This window comes from Ictidomys tridecemlineatus, chromosome 3 (assembly GCF_052094955.1).
Source record: "Ictidomys tridecemlineatus isolate mIctTri1 chromosome 3, mIctTri1.hap1, whole genome shotgun sequence".
NCBI classification, from domain to species: Eukaryota; Metazoa; Chordata; class Mammalia; order Rodentia; family Sciuridae; genus Ictidomys; species Ictidomys tridecemlineatus.
The window spans coordinates 215,558,616-215,579,705 of NC_135479.1; the positions used below are offsets into that span (position 1 = coordinate 215,558,616).

Sequence of the window (21,090 nt, forward strand, 5' to 3'; positions counted from 1 at the left end):
CCACCACAGTGTGGCCAGCCCCTGCAGTGTGGCCAGCCCCTGCAGTGTGACAGCCACCACACTGGCTCTCCCTCCCTGAGGGAACCGTGCCCCTGAGCTCAGGGGAGCCTACTCCACCACCTGGGTGCCCCTCATTGCCTGCCCTGGACACTGCCACCTGCTGCCAGGGTGGCTGCCTTCTGGGAGGGGTCCGAACACAGAGGGAGCCCACTGGGACCCCTGCTGGCCACTCTCCTCCAACAAGTGAGCCTTGTTCCTCGAGGCCAGCAGGAGTCCCCAGCCCCTGCCCCCTGGAGTCACTGCCCTGAGTGGCCCTGCTGACCCTGGCTCTAGTCTCAGGGTGGCAGTGAGACTGGCCGACTCTCCATGCTATGAGGGGTAAAGAGGTCTTCTCGGGTGTGCTGTCCCTGCCCGGCATTCCGAGGAGAGGCCACTGCTGGCTGGCGGGTTTGCGGATGACTTAGACCCGATTCTGCGGTGTGGTCCCGTGGGCAGTGGCTGGTCACACCCTGCTCCTGCAGCCTAGGCCACTTCCGTGTGGCGCTTGGTTTGGAATCTGAGGTGTGGGTGGGTGGGGCAGCTGCCCCCTGGCAGGTTCAGATGTGCAGGGTGGGACCTGTCGTGGGGGCCATCAGCACTGTCCAGCAGTCTGGGGATGTCTCAGCCAGGCTGGAGATGCTGGGCAGCACTGCCAGGCCTGGTGGGAACCCGCGCTGGCCTTGGGGGCATGTCCCAGGCTAAGGGCCTGCTCACCTCCTGGCAGCCACTGGTCAGCATCCCGGGGCCCAGCAGAGCCGTATCTGTGGGTGGTGGAGGAGCGGTCTGCACTCGCTGAGCGCCTGCTGTGTGAGGACCCTGGACTCCGGGGCTGTGCCGCTCCAGTGCCCTGCAGGCCCTGCCCGAGCGGACGGGGATGCCGCTCCTGCAGGGGAGCCCGCGCTGCAGGACTCAGGGCTGGGGGCAGTGGGGCCCCAAGAGGCAGCCGGCCGTGGGGTGCTCACCCCAGAGTGTCGGGGGCCCCAGAGACGCCAGAGTTCTGGTCCCCTCTGCTCCAGTGGAACAGGGCATTCAGGGAACCTGGGCGATGGCGATGGAGGTGGGTCCCCGTCCCCAAGTGAGCCTCTGCAGTCTGGTTGGCGTGTGGCCCATGTGGATTGGGCACATGACCAGAATCTCCTGGTCTCTGCTTGTAAGGCCAGCGGCGTCTGCTCCTGGACACCTGCCTCTTCTGAGCGCTCCCAGAAGGTCATGGGAGCTCCCCTGTGTCTGACTGGGCACTGTGGCCCTGGTGGGGCTGAGGCCGTCCTGCCTGGTCACCACCGTCCTGCCTGGTCACCAAGGGTGTCAGTTGCTCCTGTGGCCTGGGCCTCCCTGCAGGGACTAGGCTGTCACCTGGCCCGAGGACCCGGGATTGATCGGGCTGCTCCTCGTCCTTCTCCTGTGTGTTTCCCCGAGAAGTGGACGTGGCCCAGGCCTGGAGGCCAGAGCTCTCTGCACACGTCTCTCTCACCGGAAGATTATTCTCAGCAAGGCCTGAGGGGCTTTCCAGGTGGACGCACTTGGCTGAGGGGGCTGAGGTGAGGGGTGGCCCGTAGTGCCAGGGCTGGGCTGGTGGACCTACGGGGGCAGCCACTTCCTCCCTCTCTCCACCTTGGGGCTCCTGCCTGCCCTGGCCCTGGGCTCTCAAGTGTCGTGTGGCCCTTACAAAATCTGCCGGACACTGCCGTGGGCTCAGCAGGAGTCACTGTGCACCCACTGCAAGCCCCTCCTGGCTGGGCACCCCAGGTGTAAAGGTGGACCCGCCCAGGGTCAGAGCAGGACTGCAGGGAGGGGGCTGGGCAGGGGTCAGCAGCACAGGGGTCTCCTGGTGGCCACTCAGGCCCAGGTTGGCATGGCTCCTTTGGCTGCCCTGCTCCTGGCAGGAAAGTCCTTCTTCCCATTGCCCCCACCCAGCCGCCAGCTCTGGCCTGCTGCTGTCCTTTCTGTGGCAGGGGGCACCTCAGGTCACTATGTGACAGGGCTGAGCAGGGCAGGAGGGCGTGTCAGCCGGAGGCAGAAGCTCTGCTCCCTTGTCCTCGCCCACCGCCTGGGCACCCCGTGGGGCGTCCTTGCCCGCCTCCTGGGCACCCATGGGCAGGTCCCCCCAGCACAGACCTGCCCCTCTGCATCTGGGCTCTGGTGGAGTCCACTGTCGGCTCTCCGCTGCCCTCTCCTGGGCCAGCCCCTCTGGAGCCTTCATGAGGTGCCTGGTCAAGGGGAGATTTGGGCTTGGTGGTGACAAGAGGCAGCTCACGCTGGCAAGCGGGCCCAGCTCCCTGTTTATGGTGATCCATGTTCTCTCCCGCCTCCGCCTCCCTCCTGCTGCAGGTGGTGTGGACCCCAGGAGGCCAGCGCAGGACACCCTGCAGCAGCCCACGCCCGCCCAGGCCCCACGCCCGCCCAGGCCAGGCCCCGTATGGTGACCGGTGCCTGCATGCGCCTGACCCCTGGGCTGTGCCCGGCTCCTGCCAGGCAGGCCCCCTCCTGCTCTGGGCCTCGCTGGCCCCTGACCCCCAGCCGCTGTGTGCTTGTCTGGACACTGCCTTGGCGTGGGCTGGCGAGCTGGGACTCAGGAAGCTCTGGGTGGGACGGGATGCAGGAAGGCTCCCGGGCACAGTGCTGACTGTGGAGAGGGCCACAGGGTGGTGGGTGGCTGGGCTGGGTCTGCCCTCAGGACAGCGGTCTCCTCCGTCAGGAGGCCCCTCCTCTGCTGATGGGGTGTCCGGGCCCTGTGCATCCTAAGCTGGCTGTTGTCACCTGGAGGCCTGTCTGCCCGGCTCTCGTGTCCCGTGGGCGCTGGCCCCTGTTGGTCTGCCAGCTGCCGTGCTGGGCCGGCGGGGCCCAGGAGTGCTGCTGGCAGCGCACCTGGCAGGGAGCTCAGGTCTGACTCACCTGCAGGGGCCGGGCCGAGGCAGGCTCCCTGCCCTCCCACAGCTGCCGAGCTGGGAGGACCCCAGTCCCCTGGGTCGGAGCCAAGTCTGCGACCACAGCAGTCGAGGCCCGTCCGCGCCACCTCCTGTCTGCCACCCCTGGTCCTGAGGTGCACCGTGGCAAGGTGGGGTCAGCCTGGGAGCAGAGGGCTCGAGGGCCTCGTGGGCCTTGGACGTGCAAGGCAGCGGGGCTGGAAGACGGACGGCTGGGCAGAGCGGGGAAGGTGTGGGGGCGTGCACAGGGCACTCCTGGGCCCTGCGAGGACACCGGGTGGCAGTTCCTGCAGGGCCACAGGCCATCTTCTGCAGTCAGGGAACAACTGGACTCTTGACCTCCTTGTTGAGGTCAAGTCCCCCCAGCACAGAAGTCACCCTTTGGCACAGTCACCCTGTGCTGTGGCCACCACCACCGTGTGGTTCCAGAGCCTTCTCCCGTCCCAGGAGGAAATGCCCCCGCCCTGCAGTGGCCCCCGGCCCCTCGGCTCCGCTGTGTCCCTGGGGTGAAGGGACAGCCCTGTCTTTGCGTTGTCTACTCCACGCCCCCACATGGAGCCCAAGAGCCCTTGGTGACTGGCCTCCCAGGTGCAGCTGGGGGCGTGGGCCTGTCCTGGCTGAGCATGCTCCCTGGCCTTCTCGGACCCTGAGCTCCTGGACGTGCCTGAGGGGTCCGCGGGGCCAGGGGTGTGACTGCCTCCAGCCTGAGTCAGGCCAGTCCCTGGCCGGGGGTTGCAGTGTCCAGGTGGAAGCCATCACGGCTCCTGCTGTGTCCCTGGAGTGCAGGGACAGTGCTGAGGTGCCCACCTGCTGTGTGCCCTGCCCCCACTTGGGGCTTCATCCCCCGCAGGCCCCGTCCTGTCTCCGCGGAGTGACAGGAGATCTCTGTCCCCTCCCTGACGGCTCATGAGGGGCTGGCACCTGCCTCTGCTTCAAGCTCATGAGCCCTGCGCCTCGCAGCAGGTCAGGGACAGCCCACTCCCAGGCTGTGATGCAGAGTGGACAGTTGGCAGGGCCCACAGTGTGGACGGCTGTCAGGGCCCACGGTGTGGACGGCTGTCGGGGCCCACAGTGTGGACGGCTGTCGGGGCCCACAGTGTGGATGGCTGTCGGGGCCCACAGAGTGGACGGCTGTCGGGGCCCACAGAGTGGACGGCTGTCGGGGCCCACGGTGTGGACGGCTTTCGGGGCCCACGGTGTGGACGACTGTCGGGGCCCACAGAGTGGACGGCTGTCGGGGCCCACGGTGTGGACGGCTTTCGGGGCCCACGGTGTGGACGGCTGTCGGGGCCCACGGAGTGGACGGCTGTCGGGGCCCACGGTGTGGACGGTTGGCAGGGGGCCACAGTGTGGACGGCTGTCGGGGCCCACGGAGTGGACGGCTGTCGGGGCCCACGGTGTAGACGGCTGTCGGGGCCCACGGTGTGGACGGCTGTCGGGGCCCACGGAGTGGACGGCTGTCGGGGCCCACGGTGTGGACGGTTGGCAGGGGGCCACAGTGTGGACGGCTGTCGGGGCCCACAGAGTGGACGGCTGTCGGGGCCCACGGAGTGGACGGCTGTCGGGGCCCACAGTGTGGACGGTTGGCAGGGGGCCACAGTGTGGACGGCTGTCGGGGCCCACGGAGTGGACGGCTGTCGGGGCCCACGGTGTAGACGGCTGTCGGGGCCCACGGTGTGGACGGCTGTCGGGGCCCACGGAGTGGACGGCTGTCAGGGCCCACGGTGTGGACAGTTGGCAGGCTCAGTGGGCTGTAGCCAGAGTTTGGGCAGTTGTTCACCGTGCCCTTGTCCCCTGAGAGCCACGGTTCAGCTCCTCAGGAGGTACGTGATGGCCCCTGAGCTGCTCAGCTGCTGGCACCCCTTCCTGTCCCCCGCCCCTCCTCCTGGACCTGGGCCCCACACCCACCCCAGTGCCTGTCTCCTGGGCCCCCCGGAAGGCCTTTGGTCAGCTTGCTGGGCATCTGTGTGGGGCCCACGCTTTGTGCCTCTGACGCGAGGTGTGGACTCGGGGTCTTGCACCGTGTGTCCCTCCCCGTGGACTGTCCGTGTGGGTCAGTGCTGGGGCTCTGGGCGGGTGGTGTCCCCAGCCCCCTCCCTGGGTGCACCCTGTGGGAGACCAGCCCTCACCGGCTCTGCTGCCTGAGGGGGGCCTCCCACGCCCCAGGGGCCTCGCACCGGCCTCTTTGCTGGGAGACAGACTCCTGGGCTTCTGCCCCTTGGTCTGGTCAGGCTGCAGAGGAGCGGCGGGGTGCGGGGCTTCCTAGAAGGACCCGGGCAGGCTGGTGTCCCTGGGCCCCGTTACGGAGGCAGATTGGGAACCTGAGTAGTTGTCAAGTCTCTGGAAGCTCAAGAATGTGGAGGCAGCTCGCGGGGCCTGGGTCTCCTGGGTCGGTCAAGACCACCCGGAGGGGTTTGACGGCTGGCTGACTTCCAGCCCCAGCGACAGCCCTTACGACAAGGTGACCTGCATGGGTCTGGCTGCGGTGGGGGCCAGGCCTGGTCCACAGGGTGCACCCCGGGGCAGTGTGGTGGCACCGGGAGGCACGGGAGGAGCGGCGGTGAGTTGGCATGCCTCCCTTGCCGGGCTGGCCGTGGCAGCTCCCGTCGGTTGAGGGCAGAACACGTGAAGCCCGGGGACATGCCTGTGGCCTCATGTCAGCCCGGCCGCACTGTCAGTGGGCGCTGGGTCATCTGGCTTCCAGGGGGCTGGTGTGCACGCGGGGGCTGGCCAGGCAGGAAGGCCACATTCCGCTCACAGCGGCTTATCTGGCTGTCAGGCAGCCCGCGAGGGGCCTGATGCACACCAGGCCTCTCCCATCCTCTGGACCCCTCGCGGGGTGCTGCTGGGCCAGGGGAGCAGGGGAGAGTGGCAGAGCCCTGGGAGGGGCAGGCGCCGACCAGGCCAGTAGGAGGCCCAGGGCAGCACCCACCCCTCGTGGCAGTGTGGGGGCCAGGTGGAGGCCAGGCCTGGACGCCCAGGGAGAGGGAGGGCTTGCTCTGGGGGGTTCCTGGAAGGACCCTGAACCGAGGCCCTGGACCACCCAGCAGCCCTCCGGTTCCCTCACCTGTGGAGACGCTTTGGGTGGACACGGGGAAGGGCACCCGCTGAGCCCTGAATAGGGAGGGCCCTGCCCTCCACCCCTGGAGACCCTGATGACTGTTGTGGGCATCTGTGGGTCCACTTGGGAGCAGCTGGTGTCCAGCCCCGGGGGCTGGTAGAGGAGCCCAGGGCACGACCACTCCTCCCGGTAACTCGGCATCCGCGTGCGACTTTCCCTGTTCCCAGCCCCATGGGTCCCCCCCACCCCTCAGCCTCTGTCCTGCTCAGCCCTAGCTTCCAGGGGACCCCACGGGCAGGGACCCCACGGGCCTCCTCTCCCAGCACTTCAGTGCACATCCAGGATGGAGGGAAGGACGGTGCCAGAGCAGAGCCAAGGCCTCCTCCATGCTGAACAGGGTGCCCTGGCTAAGAGCCGGGGAGGGGCCGGCCCGGGGCCTCCCAGCGTGGGGGACAGTGCCCTCACACTGGCCGTGCTGGGGCTGGGCAGGCTGTGACCTGGGAGGAAGGTGAGGTCCTAGGAGTTTAAGGCACCTCAGGGGCCCCCCCCGTCTTGGGGCCTGTGGGGCCTGGGAGTGCCGCGTCTCCTGAGGAGCTCTGAGGGTGACCGTGTGGCCGGGCTGGGAGGGTGGGCGAGGTGGGTGGCAGCCAAGGGCAGGGAGTGACAGGAGGGGGTGTGCCTCATAGTCCACCCCTGCCCTCCCCACTCTGCCCTCCACCATGGCCTCTGCCTCCATTGGGAGGCTCACCTTGGGACCAGGGCTGAGCCTCTGATAAATGCCCTCCTCCACGGGGTTCCTGTCGGGTCTCTGGTCATCAAGATGAAAAGCTAACACAGGACCACGTGGTCCAGCTTACCCCAGACCCAGGGGACGCGGCCTGGGGGTGACTGAGTTGGAGGTCAGCTGAGACTGGGGGCTCTGCAGGACTCTAGTGCCCTGCCTGCAGCCTGCTGGCCACTCCCCAGGACAGAATGCCACACCACAAATGCAGAAGCTGCCTGTGCACTGCCCCATCCAGCCCTGTGGCCGTCTGCTCGACCCCCAAGTGATGCTGAGAAACGCTTGCTGCAGGGAGAGGCCCAGACTCACGGTGCTGACCGAGTGGACTCCAGGTGGGCTCTGGAGAGTCTGTGGCTCCCCCAGAGGCTGGTGCTCTTTGGAACTCGGGGTGATGGTGCACCAGGGAGAACAGCCACAGCTTTCATTTCCAAGGGTCGCAGGCTGCCTTTGTTGATTCCCCTGCCGCGTTGGAGTGGGCCAGGGGAGCCCTGGTGGGCTGTTGGGGGGCCGTGGGAAGTCTGGGTGGTTCCGTCTTGGAAGTCAGAAGTGCCGAGGGCTTCGTGTTTGCAGGTAGCATTCTGAACTCTCAAGGTCCTGCATTAACACCTCTGTGCGTGTGGATGGGTGAGTGCCCTGGTCCCCGGGCAGCCTGGGCTCTGCGGCCAGCCTCCCTTTGACCTGCGGTGACTTCACGGCCCCTGCGTCCCCACTGGGCCTGTTTCTCTCCTGCAGTTGGGTTCACAAAAGCACCAGCTGGAAAGGGGCTTGGGGTCCCGGGGAGGGCGGGAGCATGGAGCCCCTCCAGGATGTCCGCAGGTGGTGGGTGACCTGCCCCCGGCAGCAAGCTGCCTTCTGGGCCCGGGCTGTGGTGCCCGCGTGCCGTGGGAGCAGGCACTTCCTGGCTCGTGGGGCTGTGGCCTGGGAGCAGTGCCTGCGGCGGTGTGCCCTCTGGGGACGGGCCCTGTGCAGGCACGGGGGGCTCCTGGCTCTGCCCGTGGCTGGGAGCACAGGCGCGTGTCCTGTCTGACCCTAGGCGGGTGTGTCAGCGTCCCCGGGACACTCCTCTCCTTGCCTCAGGACACCCTTGGGACGACGCTCAGTGCTCCTGACGGGGACCAGGCCAGGCCCCCTCCTCTCTGGCTGGGTGTCTAAGCAGGCTCTTTGGTGGCTCTCAGGCGACATGGAGAAGCCCAGCACATTTTTCCTCCAGAGGAAGCAGTGGGTAGAATTTGTCCCTGGGACTTCTGCCCCACTTCTTTAAAGTGCATGTTGACGCAGGTGTTCTGGAACAGCGTCCTGCTGGGCCTCCCCAGGCGGCCAACCCCGGGACCCAGCTGCAAAGGGATGCCCCAGCCTCCTGGCTGTGCTGGGAGGGGCTGATTTGGCTGCAGGATAACCCCAGGGCCTTTGAACCACCAGCTCTAGACAAGGCTGTTTAACAGGTTGCCGTTTAAGAGCCTGGTACGGAGAAACCCGGGTCCCAGGAGGACAGTGAAGGAGTGTGCTTTGGCCCCATGTGGCTTTCTGAGGAGGGTGCTCCATCCTGGGAATGTGCAGTGGGACTTGGTCCTGGAGCACCTGGGATTGAAGGGAAGCCCAAGTCCTGTCCCTATCATGGCAGCCTGGTCCCTGAGCCTCAGAGTACACAGAGGGGCAGCTGCACACCAGGTGCTCCGCAGGGAGGTCAGGGGCAGGTGCTCCACAGGGAGGACAGGGTGCTCCACAGGGAGCTCAGGGGCAGGGTGCTCCACGGGGAGGGTGCTCCGCAGGGAGGACAGGGGCAGGGTGCTCCACGGGGAGCTCAGGGTGCTCCACAGGGAGCTCAGGGGCAGGGTGCTCCACAGGGAGGACAGGGGCAGGGTGCTCCATGGGGAGCTCAGGGGCAGGGTGCTCCATGGGGAGCTCAGGGGCAGGGTGCTCCACGGGGAGCTCATGGTGCTCCACAGGGAGCTCAGGGGCAGGGTGCTCCACAGGGAGCTCAGGGTGCTCCACGGGGAGCTCAGGGTGCTCCGCGGGGAGCTCGGGGGCAGGGTGCTCCACGGGGAGCTCATGGTGCTCCACAGGGAGCTCAGGGGCAGGGTGCTCCACGGGGAGCTCAGGGGCAGGGTGCTCCACAGGGAGCTCAGGGTGCTCCACGGGGAGCTCGGGGGCAGGGTGCTCCACGGGGAGCTCATGGTGCTCCACAGGGAGCTCAGGGGCAGGGTGCTCCGCGGGGAGCTCGGGGGCAGGGTGCTCCGCGGGGAGGACAGGGGCAGGGTGCTCCGCGGGGAGCTCAGGGTGCTCCACGGGGAGCTCAGGGTGCTCCACGGGGAGCTCAGGGGCAGGGTGCTCCGCGGGGAGGACAGGGGCAGGGTGCTCCACGGGGAGCTCGGGGGCAGGTGCTCCACAGGGAGCTCGGGGGCAGGGTGCTCCGCGGGGAGGACAGGGGCAGGGTGCTCCGCGGGGAGCTCGGGGGCAGGGTGCTCCACAGGGAGCTCAGGGGCAGGGTGCTCCGCGGGGAGCTCGGGGGCAGGGTGCTCCACGGGGAGCTCAGGGGCAGGGTGCTCCGCGGGGAGCTCATGGTGCTCCACGGGGAGCTCAGGGGCAGGGGCAGGGTGCTCCGCGGGGAGCTCGGGGGCAGGGTGCTCCACGGGGAGGACAGGGGCAGGGTGCTCCACGGGGAGCTCGGGGGCAGGTGCTCCACAGGGAGCTCAGGGGCAGGGTGCTCCACGGGGAGCTCGGGGGCAGGGTGCTCCACAGGGAGCTCAGGGGCAGGGTGCTCCACAGGGAGCTCAGGGTGCTCCACGGGGAGCTCAGGGGCAGGGGCAGGGTGCTCCACGGGGAGCTCAGGGGCAGGGTGCTCCGCGGGGAGCTCAGGGGCAGGGGCAGGGTGCTCCGCGGGGAGCTCAGGGTGCTCCGCGGGGAGCTCGGGGGCAGGGTGCTCCACGGGGAGCTCGGGGGCAGGTGCTCCACAGGGAGCTCGGGGGCAGGGTGCTCCACAGGGAGCTCAGGGTGCTCCACGGGGAGCTCAGGGGCAGGGTGCTCCGCGGGGAGCTCAGGGGCAGGGGCAGGGTGCTCCACGGGGAGCTTGGGGGCAGGGTGCTCCACGGGGTGCAGGGGCAGGGTGCTCCGCGGGGAGCTGGGGTGCAGGGGCAGGGTGCTCCTGGGCACTGGGGGAGCAATGCACACCTCCTCTGTGCCCGGCCTGGGGACCTCCCTGCAGACCCACAGTCGAGGGAGTCTGGGCCATGGTGGCTCATAGGGATGGATGTGGGGACAAGCACCCAGCCCAGGTTCTCCCCTCCACCAAGACCGTGGGAGGAGCAGCGGTCCTCGTGCCCCTGGGCTGGCCGCCCTGTCCTGGCTGAGGGGCCCAGTGTGCCCCACGCTGGTCTGTGGGTGTGGGAGGTGGCCAGGCTTGGTGCGCAGGGTGGGCAGGACAGGCTAGCTGGGACCAGGAGGGACGTCCACTCAGTTGGTGGGAGCAGCGGGGAGCTGGGAGGTGTCCCGGGTGCAGGGGTCCGGTCTGCCTGTGAGCAGGGCATGGTAGGGGTCATGAGCGCACCGGTGGCTCCCACGTCCACCCCTGGCACTCCCTCTGTGGGACATGCTCCAAGAGGTTCGGCCTCCTTGATTTTATTTTATTTTACTTTTGGTACCAAGGATTGGACTCAGGGGCACTTAACCACCAAGCCGCATCCCCAGCCCTTTTTCATTTAGAGACAGGGTCTGGCTAAGGTGCTCAGGGCCTCACTAAGTTGCTGAGGCAGGCTTTGAACTTGTGATCCTCCTGCCTCAGCCTCCCAAGCCGCTGCCAGCCTCCTTTGTCAGAGGCCGTGGAGTGTTCATCGGGGTGACCATGGAGGCCTCCACCCCTAACCCTGCGGAGCCCTTCCCTTAAACCTGTGTGAAGCCCATGAGTGGCCATTCCTGGCTGTCCAGCTCCACGCCAGAGCAGCAGGTCCTGTGTCCAGGGCAGGGTGCCACTGAGCCCCACCTGGTCTGGTGAGGGGTGCCCTGGGGCCTCCAGCTCTTTTTCTTGGGGAAGGAGGCTCCGTAGGCAGCCTGGTCTGGGGCCTTGTGACGACGTGGCCGCTGAGACAGGGTGACACAGGGCTTCATCCAAACCCTACGGAGCACCCTCAACCCCTAGCACCTCTGGTGAGCGTCACCTCTGCTCTGATGACCGGCCACTGATGTCCTCTACAGTGAGGGGAGACCTGGTTTAGAGGTGCCGAGGGGAAGCTGTGTGCCGGGCGGGGGGCGGGGGGGTGCCAAGCCCCAGGAACTCTGTGACTTCCTGAGACCTCGCCTCGAGGGACTCTGAAGCTGGGTGGGTGTCCACTTCCAGCTCATCTGGGGCAGGAAGCGTTTCAGTTCGGCAAAAAGGTGGCCTCTGTGGGCGCCCGCTGGCCGGGCTGGGCGGAGGCTGGCCGGCCAGCTGCGGGGGCTGCAGACAGGAAGGGGCCATTGCAGGAGCAAGGCGGCTCGTGTCCAGCTCGATAGCCGGTGGGAGGGGTGGGACTGTCCTTCCACGGCGTTCCTGTCCACGCGCAGCGGCGGCTCTTGCGGGGTTCTGGAGGTAGGGTGTCCTGCGTGCCTCGGCCCCAGCCAGGCTCTGGCTCTGCTGTCAGGGCTGGTGGGGGGAAGTCCTCCCCAGGAGAGGGAGTGGGCCCAGGCCCTCGGTGCTGCGGTCACCAGGGGTGTTTGCTGCTGCTGCGAACGCCTCTGGCCAGGCTGTGCTGCTGACCAATGCCGTGTGGGGAAGGTGGCCTTTCAGTTCTGTGGGCAGGACGGCTTGTTGACTAAATGGTGTTAGCAGATCCGTCTGCTGCTGGAAGACCCCGTGCGATATGACCTGATGAATTCCAGATGGGCGGCCGGGCTCCCGGTGAGGGCTGGCCCGGTGGCCGCAGCGTCTGTTCAGGGCGGCTCCGTGAAGTGGAAGGCCACTCCGTCCATCCCTGCTGACAGCTCGCACGGCCGGCGTTCCCTTCACGTGCACGCAGTGCTTGCCACGGCGGACTGGGCACGGGCCGTCCTTCCCACAGCAGGAGCCGGGCCTGGGGTCCAGAGGTCACAAGGACACCATGACAACTCCTGGCTTCACGTAGGAGAGCGCCTAGGGCCTCTTGCGGGGGAGGACCTTCCAGTGGGGAAGAAGACAGCAGGGAGGAGGGTGCGCGGTGGACACGCCTTCGCCACGGTGTGACCCGGGGAGGGTCGGCCTGGCCAGCCCAGGGTGCCTCCACAGGAGCTGGCAAAGACGCCCACGGGAAGCAGGGACGGATGCGCAGGGGTGTGGGCCACCTGCTGCAGGTCCCACGGCCCGGCTACGACGCCCACCTGGCCGGCAGGGTGCAGTGCGTAGGTGCCTCCCGCAGCCCTAGTCACAAGCGACCAGGAGGGAGCTCAAGGGCATCCCTCCCCCGGAAGTTGGGAACGGGCCTCCATGCTCAGCCGAGGTGGCGGGCCTGGTGACTCCTGGTGGCCCCGGATCCGCTCCTGCTCCTCTGTGTCCCGAGGTGCCTGCTCAGTGTCTCTGGCCCCTCCTCGGCCTCCCTGGTGCCGCCTCAGAGCCCTGTGCCTGCGTGGCCTCTCCCATTGTGAGCTTTACGGCACCTCCGCCTCACCTCCGCCTTACCCCGTGACATGTGGCACCACGAAGTCACAGCTCCGAGACACAATGTGACACCCGGGGGCTCCGGACTTCCCGGTACACAGAGGAGAGGACAAAGGCCCTCTTCCCGCCTGTGGGTGCCTGGCTGGGGGGCTGCCCGCGACTCACCCCGCGGGCCCCTCCTGCAGGAGGACGCGTTGGTTCTGTGTGGGCAGGTGGGAGGGCGGGAGGGTGCAGGTGCCAGGCTCGTGGGTCGCGGGCAGAGGCCTCGGGACCGAGCCAGGCCCTCTGCGTGCGTCACTTCTGTAGTAAAAGCCCACAGAAGAGCAAAAGCAAACCTGGCTGAGCTCTGGGAGCCCTGTGCGGGCCTTGGCGCCCCCTGGTGGCCGCGCTGGTCTGCTGGGTGGGGGCCGGCTTCTCCGGGAGCCTCAGCCGGTCAGCTCTTCTGGAGTGGGGCAGGAGTTCCGGGTGGGAAGGGCGGTCTGCCTTGGGGCCTCCACGGAGCCTGGTGTTTGAAAGGTCTGAGAGAACCCCGACCTGGTGGCCCGCCAGCGCTGGCCTGTGCCCGGGAGGCGGAGGGAAGGAGCAGGGCAGGGCACTGAAGCAGATCTTCCTGCTGCTGGCGACCTTGAGCTGGGATGTCCCGGCCCAGAGGCTTGGTCCCCACCCAGGGCCCTTGCACTCTGTGTGGCCAGCAGCTGAGGCCAGTGCGCTGGCCAGGCTGGCTCCATTCATCTGGTGAGCGCCTCCCACCTGCTCTCCGGCCCCCAGGACTCGGCTCAGGAAGGGCATGGGTCCAGCCACAGCCCGCAGAAGTGACCCGTGACCCTCTCCAGCTGGCCTGTGCTTCCGGCTGGACTCGGTGCCTTCTCCAAGTGCGAGCTGCCCGGGGCCAGTGGTTGTGGAGGACTCAGGCAAGCCGCCCACGCTCCGCGGGGCCTGTGGGTCTGCTGTGGGAGGGGAGGGCAGTGGAGGCTGACCTCAGTCTCCCCTTCTCCTGGAAATGTGGGGAGGGTGAGAGGTGACCTCAAGGGGCGTGCTGGACCCTTGCCTCCCTGGGCACAAGCCTGCAGGCAGGAAAAGCCAGAGGATGGGACTTGGGACCCGTTGTCATCGTGTTTAGTTGACATGTCAGGGCTGCCCACGGCACCTGGACTGTTAGGGGAAGGACAGTGAGGACTGTCCCCAGAGGCCTCGGCAGGGCCAGGCACGGGCCTGGGGCAGGAGCCTGGGTGTGGGGGCTGGGAGGGGCGTGGGGGCTGTACGGCTTGGACATGGCGGGCCGGCACACTTCCCCGTCCTCTGGAGGCTGGAGGCTCCCGTGGCCTCCCCGGGCCTTGCCTGGCTCTCAGCCCCGGCCCGTCCGCAGAGGCCTCTGCCCGGGGTCGGGGTCCCTTCCTCTGTCTCTAGGACCCAGCTAGGTGATCCCGGAGGGCCTCCTCTCGAGGTCCCTAGCTGACTCCATGTGCAGAGGCCCTTGGTCCTAACGGCCTCCCACCCTCCAGTCCCAGGCAGAGGGACGAGGATGTTCACCCGCTGCAGACCTCCACACGTCTTCTCTCCCCCAGAGGAGTCTCAGAGCCTGCAGCCCGGCCCCTCTGAACATGCTCTGACCAAGGCCCCATGTCCCTGGGGCACACATGGTGACCCGCACTCGCCTGCCTTTGACCGGCAGGCTGCCCGCTGCAGAGAGAGCACAGCCTGGTGCACAGCTGCCCAGCCAGGGCTAGGCTGCAGCGACTGGACGGAGGGGAGCCCAGGACAGCGGACGCGTAGGCTGGGGTGCTCTGGGGCCCAGCCACACCCTCCGGCCTGCTCCTGGTGCCCCTACAGAGCCCAGGAGGGAGGGGACAGGGATGTAGAGGAACCTGGTGGGGCAGGGCTGGACCAGGGGGGACCCTGAGAATGCCCGGGAGCTTCCCCAGAGAAGACTGTGTCCACACCAACCCCCTGGGCTCGGCCACAGCCTCGCATGGGCAGGACCTGCCCAGGGGCCATCTGGCCACCTAGGGGCACAGCCCTGGGCTGGATGTGGCTGGCCACCGCCTTGATGTGTGTGAGGAACTCCGCTGACCACTCTGCTGGAGCCTTGTTTTGTCCCCTTATTTCACGTTCTGTCTGTGGGAGGCCCTGTGTCCTCTGCGTGGTCACATCATGGTCTTGCCCTATGTGCGCTGTGGCCCGTGCCATTTGGCCACCTCCTTGGGGGGGTGGGGTCATCGTGTGTAGGTGGCACTGTGCCGACCTGCAGGTGAGCACCTCCAGCCCGTGGTGGGGCCGAGGATCCTGCTGTCAGAGAAGGGACCTGGGTGTCTCAGGACGGGTGCAAGGCAGGGTCACTTCCTGCCATACCTGGCCTTGGTGAGCCGGCTCACGGGGCCCCGTGCCTGCCAAGGTCTGTAGCTTGGCTGACAGCGGCCATGGCACGTAGGTCGCCCGCTGGTCCTGGCTGTGTCCACCAGGGTGACCCATGGTGCTGGGTGACCTTTGCCTGCTTCCCCCTCACTGTGAGGCTGGCTTGTCCCAGAGATGGTTCTGGGCAGCACAGCGTGGCCGTGGCACCCCGAGGCTGCAGGTTCAGCCAGAGGAGGTGGGCGATGTGCCCGACACGGGTCCTGGCAGCCGGGTGCTTCATCCTGGGGCCCCCTCCAGCCCTGAGCATGGCCGCATGGGGGCAGCCCTGCCCGTCTCTCACCCGTGGGAGCCTGCTGGCCGGAGCATGCCCTCCAGGCTTCCCCGAAAAGGGTCTGGTTAATAAGTGACTGCTAAGCCCTCAAAACCAAGTGGGCTGTCCACCTGCTGCACAGCCGCCTCACCTTGCTGCCCGGCAGTCCTGGGGACGGGCACCACGTACTGCCCAGGTGGGCCCCGGCCCAGGCCCCCCACCGGCCTCCCAGGCCCTCCAGTCTTGGGAGGTGGGGTCGGGGAGAGCCCTGTTTCCCATGGGCTGAGGGACAAAGCAGCAGGTGACCCTGTGCCATGCTGGCCACCTCCAAGGCACCCTGCCAGCTCCCCAGGGAGGCCCCGTGAAAACACTGGTCAAACATTAATCCTCAGGGTCCGTAAGAGAGATGCCGGCCCTGTGCCCGGCTGTGGACAGGGGCCCTTGACTGCAGATGCAGAACCGTCGTCCTGGTGAACCGGCCACAGGCATGTCCCAGGCCGACACCAGCTTTGGTTAACCCCTGAGACTCCCTGAGGAGGCTCTCCTCCCTGCCAGCCTGCTGGGGCTACATGCACTCCCCTCTGGTGGCCTGGACCCTGCTGGCCAGACCAGCATCTGACCCTTCCACGAGGCAGGCCAGGTCACCACCGAGGATGTGCTGTCCCTCTGGGAACGTGCTTCCCCAGGGCCGCCATGTGAGAGGCCCCTTCCCCATCCCCCAGCCCAGTCTGGGCAGTGGTCACCCTGGTCCTGTGTCCTTTCCTGCTAGCTCTTCCCACCTCCTGCAGCCGCCTCTCTGTCCACTTTGCAGCAGGGTTCCCTAGTTGTGGCTCACAGTTCCCTGTGCCCTGTGAACCTGAGGACCCAGAGCAGGTGGAGCACACAGTCGGAGCTCAGTACGTGCTGCTGACCGTGAAGAGCTGCTGCTGCCCAGGGCCAGCTCCAGCCCCTCTGGGCTTCGGCGCCACATCCCCCCGGGGGCAGGCTGCGTGCTCCTCCTGAGTGGGCTGTGGGAGGTACCCCACCAGCAGCAGAGATCGGGTGGTCCTCCAGGAGGGGCTGGGAGGGACTGCAGGGCCACTTGAGTAGGTAGGCGGTGGTTTCCTGGCCAGCACCGGTGGGTCTGGGCACAGTGCACAGCAGAGAGGACTCCAAGTCATTGTCCCCGTCTGAACCACGGAGGAGGACAGTCCTCAGCCAGCGGGGGCCGCGCGTTAGCCTTATTGAGTCACCGCACACGTCATCCAGGTGAACGGGTCAGGGCTTCAGTGTGCCCACAGATGTGTGCCCACCACCTCAGGCAACTTGAGAAGGTTCCATTGCCTCAGCCATGAGCCGTGGCCTCACTGCTGCCCCCTCCCTGGCACTGGCCTCTCGTCTGCCCGTAGGTGGCCCTGGTCTGGGTGTTTCATGCAAGACTGATCTGCGAGGTTTGCCAGGTGTTCCCGGGTGTCCCACATGGCTGGTGGCTGAGCAGTGTCCATGACTGGGCAGGTGGTGGGCGTCGGGGGCTCCCCTGTGGGGCCACGATGACCAGCACCGGGTGCACGTGCGCGTTGGCCACGGTGACCAGCACCGGGTGCACATTGGCCACGATGACCAGCACCAGGTGCACGTTGGCCACGATGACCAGCACCGGGTGCACGTGCGCGTTGGCCACGGTGACCAGCACCAGGTGCACGTGCACGTTGGATGCATGTTTTCCCCCTCTCGGGTTGTGCTTGAAGTGTTTTCCAAGATGTGTGGTCAGCTGAGGAATGGCCATGCTGCCCTCGTAATCCCCCAGCAGAGCACAGGGCCCCTCCTGCAGCCCCCGCTGCCTGTGTGCTGTGCTTTCCCCTCCTGACGGAGAATCTGAGCGTCTTCTCGTGCCCTGGTGGGCATCTGAGTCTTCCTGGAGCGAGGACTGGGCGGGTTCTTCGTAATTGGACTGATGACCTGTCTTTTATTGCCGTCCCTTGGGCACTGCAGACGGAAACCTTTGCTGGACGCAAGCTCTGCGCACACTTTTTCCCCTTCAAAGGGCTGTCGTCTCGCTTTCTCGCCGTGTCCTTTGAAGCGCGAGCTCTACAGTCCAGGAGGCCGGTTGCCCTTTCTGTCTCTTCACTTGTTGCTCAGGCGTTTACTGCCGTATCTCGGAGCCCTCCGCTGGTCCAGGCTCCTGCAGACTCATCCCTGTGGTTCTTTCCTAGTGGTTCTGTTCTGAGAGTCTCATCTCCAGGTCTGGGGTCCATCTGAACTTGGCCTTCCTGCAGGGTGTGAGGTAGGGATCTGACGTCATTCTCTTACAGGTGGCCACCGGGTGTCCCAGCAGCATTTGCTGAAGGGACCAGTCTTTCTCCTCTGGATAGGCTCGCCCAGTCAGGACTACCTCCACGTGTGTGGGTGGACTTCAGAATCCTCAGTCTGCCCTGGGCCGCTTTCCCTTCCCAGTGCCGTGCTGCCTTGGGGCTGTGGTCTGTAATAGGCTTTGAGGTCAGGAGGTGTGGACCCTTCAGTGTTGTCCTAACCCAATACGGTGAACTCTCCAGATGACCAGGGGTCTGGAATCCCTGGAAGGACACACGCTGGTCAAACGGACTCAATAGGAAATACACAACCTCAGTAGCTGAATGACAAGTGGGGAGGGAGTGAGCAATCCAAGAGCTACCCTGAAGGACAGCAGGCACACAGCTTCACAGCCTCTCCTGCCAACACCTAAGACTCAGAATCAGTTCTTCACAAAGCAGCAGAGCGGAGAACCCTTCCCAGATCATTTTTGACTGGTGTTACCCTGGTACCAAGACCAAACAAAGGTATGGCATATAGACTGATCTGTTATGACTATGGTCACAAAAATTCTTAACAAAATACTAGCAGACCAAATCCAGAAACATAAATAGGATCACGCGCCATGACCACGCGGGACTCACTCAAGAAGGCAAGGTGGTTGTTTAGCATCCAGAAATGAGTGGAACCGGGTCAGGTCAATAGTGATGAGCCCGTCCTCAGGAGATGCAGAACGGGTATCTGACCATGACCAACAACACCCCTTCATGGAACAATACTAAAAGCAAGAAACAAAAACAGACAAACTAGGGGTAGAAGGAATCGTCTTTCACATGGTAAGGAACCTCTGTGAACCATCACAGCTGACATCAGACTTCATGGGGAATGGCGGAACAGTCCCCCAAGGCTGGAACAAGGGACACATCTGTCACACCATACTGAGGCTCTGCGGAGGCCAGGAGAGAGGACATCCACGTGGCAAAGCCAGGGGAGACGGCTCCTGTCGGCAGCCACCGGGTCTGAAGGCTTTCACTGCAGGAGAGTTCAGCAAGGTTGCAGGATACAACCTAAGTGTACACATCAGCTGTATTTCTACTTGCAATGAACAATCCCAAACTGAAACTAACAGACAAAACTCCAGGAATGAATTCAACAAAAAAGTACAAAACCTCTACTCGGGAAGCTACCAAGCAGGATTGGAAGAAAATTGAGGAAGATCCGAGCAGACGGACAACCACCCAGGTCCATAGGTCACACTGGCAGACTCCTGATGTCTGCAGGTCAGTGCAGCCACATCGGAGAGAGGCCACGCAGGCTGACGCGGATCTCCGTACTGAAGTGCACAGGCCCTGGAACAGCTGAAGCGGTTTTGAAAAAGACCACAGGAGGCTGGCAGAAGAGCTCTCAGTCTACAGCGTCTGCTGCTTGGGGTTGTGTGGATGCTTCCCAGAGTCCATGCTGACTCAGGGCCCATGTAGGTCTTTTCACCTCCTGTGAGTGGACGTTGGATCGCACAGTCGAGTGGGGCAGCCAGGCACGCGTCCGTGTTCGGGCACGTCCAACCACAGAGCACCCGTCTTGAGCACGGGACGGTTGCCGGTACGCACTCCTGCCGCACTTGCCAGACTGCGGCAGCTGCCTCGCCAGCCGCGGGGGCTCCCTGCCACGTGGTTTTGGAGGCTCGGCAGGAGTGACACCTCCGTGGAGTGCCTGGGGACAAGGATGGCTGTCTGAAGAGCATTTCTTCCACCCTCTGCTGAGTCCCCTGCTCCCAGGTGGGGCCCGTGGGGCATCTCAGGAGGACACTGGGAAGGAGCTGTGCTCTCCCAACAGACCTCTCACAACTGCAGAAGAGTCGACAGGACAGTGGCACCCAGCGGACCCTGTCCCCAGACAATGACATCCACACTCTTCTCCAGGCACTGACTTTATCCTGCCATGTCCACGGCCACACACACGTGTGCCTCTGTGAGCACAGGCACACTCGGGCACCTTCTGTGTGCGTGTGCACACAGGCCCACACACACACCCATGAGCAGTGCACAGGTGAGAGCTCAAGCACATCCATGTACACACAGCCACGTGCACATCTGTGCGTGTGAGATCCACACGGGTCTGCCTGGGGCCACGCGTGTGCTCGCACACCCACGTGCACCTGCACGCTCTTTTTCTTGGTAGAGTGGATCTCATCGTCCTGTCCCTGTGCCCTTCACACATCTTAGAACAAGGACGTCCTGCAGACCCACAGGGCCTGGGGACACGTGCTGGGCTGGCCTGTTTGGTGGGCAGGGGGCACTGCTCCAGGGCTGACTTGCCGGCCCATGACGTGGACAGTCTGTGGGTCCTGAGGGAGGGGCAGGAGAGAGGATCCATGTCCTACACGAAGGGTCTCTTTAGGACACAGCTGGCCCTGGCAAGTGTGCACAGCGGGCCACAGCCTGAGGGGACAGCTGATTGGAGGTGGCCGGGAGTCCTGGGGGAGTCTGCCTAACACAGCCTGAGGGCCCAGGGAGTAGGGAGCGGGTGGAGGCCCGCAGGGACGGAGGAGCTAGACCTGCCGCCTCGGGTGCGTGGTTGGATGCAGAGCTGGAGCCGTGAGGCTTGGAGCCGTGGCAGACGCGCTGCTGGCAGCCGGCAGCGAGAGCCCTCTGTGCAGGCCCACGAGGCCTCTGAGCGGCCCGGCCAGCCTCCCCCCACCTGTGGGTGTTCTCCATGTGTTTTAATGAAAACAGAAGATGGCATTCCTCAGGAATCCCAACCCCACGGCCAACAAGACAGAACAGACCGGCCCAGGCAGGCGCCTTGCACCGCGGGAGTGGGCCTTTGGGAGAGACGGTGGGGCGGGACAGGGCAGGGACTCCCGCGGAGAGCACGCCAGTCCCTGTGCCCACCGCGCTCCGGGGGACCATCCCAGGGCTGAGCACCCTGCCGGCAGGCTGTTCCCAGCTCGTGTCCTTGTGACCACATTGCCTGACGCTGTCATCATAGAGGAGGACTCGGACCTGGGGCAGAGCGTCCTGGCGGGAGGGTGTGGCGGGAAAGCAGCCTGGCTCACCAGACAGGAAGGGAGGGGCAGGAGGCAGGGGCCACCAGGAGTGCCCTCAGGTCACAGAGCCTCCCGGATGTCCCTGGTCAGGTTGCAGGACCCCATCGTCTCCTCTCTGGACGGCCCGGTCCTCGTGGGCTTCTGCGGGACACCTCGTGCCCACACAATGACCCAGGGATGACTGAGGCCGGGCGCAGGGCCAGGCTGAGCCGCAGAGGTGCCCTGCAGGCCGCGGGTAGAGGGTCCTGGAGCGCGTGGTAGCGGGGCGGGTCTGGGGCCTCCGGAGCCGTGTGGAAGTTTGCCACAGGGAGTGGCTTCCCTCTCCTCCTGGGCCCTGGAGAGGGGACTCCTGCCCCAGGGACCCTGGGAGCCCCCCTGCAGAGCCGAGAGCGCCTGCGCGCGGTGTGGGACTTGCCGTGCCCGGGAGGACCTCCGCAGGGGCGTGGGTGTCTCACATCTTGGTACCTGCCATTGCAGTCAGGGGACACTCGGGCTTCTGTGGACAGAGTGACCTCACGTGTTGGGCGTCCCCGGAGGCCACCCACCTGACGCTTCGCTGCTCCCTCGTCTGCCTTGGCTTTGGGGCGGCAGGCAGGGGTGAGCCCTGTGTCAGTCCTGGGGACTGGAGACCAAGGGGGTCACTGGAGGCCAAGGGAGGACAGTGTCGACTGCTGGCACCTCAGTAGTGCAGCAGGTCCTCCAAGGCC

At 65.9% G+C, this 21,090-nt stretch overlaps 1 protein-coding gene across 2 annotated transcripts in view; it reads left to right on the top strand.

The window, feature by feature from the left end:
• Positions 1 to 21,090, top strand: part of Col18a1 (collagen type XVIII alpha 1 chain) — a 92,628-nt gene that overhangs the window by 12,774 nt on the left and 58,764 nt on the right. The window contains exon 1 of one of the 2 annotated variants that reach the window (XM_040287141.2): positions 13,165 to 13,318. The exons of the other annotated variant lie outside the window; for it this stretch is intronic. The gene's annotated coding sequence lies outside the window, so the exon portion shown is untranslated. Of the gene's footprint in view, positions 1 to 13,164; positions 13,319 to 21,090 lie in introns of those variants that run through there. 2 annotated transcript variants of the gene reach the window in all.